A 3,009-nucleotide genomic window follows, 5' to 3' on the forward strand; every position below is an offset into this window, starting at 1 on the left:
TTGTATACTTTCTTTTGAACAGTGTAACAAACCCTGGGGAAGGAGTCGAGAGGTCATTTGTTTTGTCCTAACTCTGCACCGGCTTTTGAATGTAAAAATTTATTTTTAAGGTGTGTCCTTGTTGGGAATTCACTTTGTACTAGTAACGCCTACGTATTTGAGGGTCTTGTCATTTGTTTCCTGGAACAAGTTGATGTAATATATATTTTCAGCACTAAGGTCGTTCTGTGGGTTTCAATGCCGAGTATATACACATGCTGTATTTCCACTAAAATTCGATCCGGGAGTATGCTTTCATTATGCGAGCGAACGCTTGAAGCACTAGACTAGCCAACGTACCACGTCACTTTGTGAATGAATTTAGTTTCTACGCCTGACATGGGCTACACACGTTATGCACATATGGGGATTCGAACAAGGGTATTTGGCGAGACAAGCAAGCGCTTTAACCACTACCCAACCGCCAAAATTATTGTGTCCACAAATTGTGTTTCAAGGCTGTCGCATAAACAATGGTACAGGTAATTACCCCCGACGTACAGAATAGGCTAAAACGCTGATCCGAACGTTCATTCACTCACGACTCAGTTAGTGAATGAGTACTATCACCTTAGGGCCATGTTACTGACAATGAATCAGTGAGTGAGTGCAGTGATATCTTGTGATAAGTGAATGCTTGAGTATGGTTTTACGTCGCATTTAACAATATTCCAGCAATATCAGGGCGGAGGACACCAGAAATGGGCTTCACACACTGTCTCCATGGTGGGAATCCTCGGCGTGACGGCAAACAAGGCTAGCTACCCCACCGCCCTTACACCCGTTGTATAAGGAACCAAAGGGTCAGATCACTGAGACAGTCATAGAGCGCTGCGGGTCCAAGTGGTCAAAATGTTCGCTCGTCACCCTAATAAATCGTTCCCACCGACCCATTTTTGTGAATAAAAAATCGTTAACAGCGAAAGTAAATTTTAAGATTTTATGTATGTATGTATGCTTTATTCAGTATTTATCCACCGGCCCTTTATACACATACATGACAGATGAATTCATTAAATAACACGAAGATTTTATGTAACAGTACTTATGTACTATACAGCGAAGAGTGGCCCTAATAGGCTTCCGTACTTGTGTGTTTTGTCGGCATCGTGTGTTCTGTAGGTCTTTTTTATAACACGAAGTCATCTTTTGAAATCTGTTTGCGTTAATTCACTCTAACACTCGCTATAGTTTGTTAGTTAGTATTTTGCTTTTTCAGTCATTGCTAAATCCTTTGGTGTTAATAGCCGGTTATTTTTTATGATTGGTTGGTTATGATCTATCCCATACTATTTGTTCCCCAAACCCGTCGCGGCGATAAATACGACTGAACAATACACTTATCAATACACTGCAGAGCTCCAGATACGTATTTGCGTATTTTACACAATGAAAATCACATTTATTCAATTAATTACAATCAAGAAAAAAAATACCTAAGAATCACTTGAAACCCAATAGATCTATAATACGCGTGCATTACTCAGTTTAACTAAATTGGCTTGAGTACAACAGCATTATCTGATAGTACGCGATGCCTATACATATATACTATTATAGCCGTAACCACTGTTCAGGGTTTACTCCAATAGTCACGTGACTTCCATGTTGAGCACTAGTATATAGAACTGGCTGCCAATTGTTTGGCAATATGACAATTACTAGAAACATTGAGTCTATTGAGATGCATTTATATTATATATTTAGAGTACCCAATAAGGAGAAGAAATTCTGTATAAAAGTACTCAGGTCTTTTAACTAGTGGGGGTATAATTTTTAATACACCACATCCACCCCGCTATAAGGCGCTTACTGGGGTCAATCATAGGTTGGTGATAACCCTTGCATGTCGTATTCGCGAGGTGATTAACGGGATCGGGTGGTCAGTCTCGCTGACTTGGTTGACACGTGTCATCGTATCCCAGTTACGTAGATCGATGCTCACGCTGTTGATCACCGAATTGTCTGGTCCAACTGCAATATTTCTGTGTGTGGCGTAAAACAACAAACAAACTGAGCTTCTTCCATAGTTTCCACAGAAAGGGTACAATCTTTTGTATACGTGGAAATATTTATTCTGTTTGAAAGGTCACATGAACAACTATACAACAGATAATTAATATGTTTTAGCACGTGGACAGGTGTTATGATTTCACACTACAAATATACAATAACATGTCATATTGTACAAGCAGACTTCTTTCACATATATACATATATACCATATTTGTAGTGCGTTTTACTTTTCTTTTTCTTTTTTTTGCTGCTAATAGTTGACACATACATGGAATAGAAACTGCAGGTGTAAAGTCTTCTGTTATCTTTAGAAGTTTAGAAGAGTCATAGTCGCGTTGTCAGGGTATCGCCCTTACGAAAACAAGCTAAAGCAAAAAGTGTCAAAATTAACCAAAGCGCGACGAGAAATTTTGGACATATATCGCATTGGCTCGCTTTGAAAAATATTCTTAATCAACAAAAGGGCGACGACACGACTGTTTTCAAGGTCAAAATTAGTCGCGTTACATAAAAAATATGTCAAAAAACATTTAAGTTATGGAAAAATCACTATAAGGAAATTGTATTCATGTTTTCTGGTATGTTCGTAAATCATTGTAGACGAGTGATCGATGTGGACGGTTAAACGAGATTTTCAAAATTATTGTAGCTGTTTTATCTTCACAGTTAGTGATGAAAGTTCCAAGTGATGGAGGTCTCAGATCTTTACCGCTTTGGTGGATATCACGGACACTGGTGCTTACAAACCTAGAAACAATCACAGCGAACCAGGATTCGGACCCATGATCATTGGTTCTGAAAACCAAGGGACGTAACTCTCTTAAGACTACCTACCACAGACACACCCCCATCTTGTTTAATAATCTGTTTATATAAATGTATGTACATGCACATCAACGACAGTGCCATGAAGGGTGGAATCGTTTATCATGATCCAGTTTTATCATAGCACCT

The sequence above is a fragment of the Haliotis asinina genome, chromosome 15 (genome assembly GCF_037392515.1).
Source record: "Haliotis asinina isolate JCU_RB_2024 chromosome 15, JCU_Hal_asi_v2, whole genome shotgun sequence".
NCBI lineage: Eukaryota > Metazoa > Mollusca > Gastropoda > Lepetellida > Haliotidae > Haliotis > Haliotis asinina.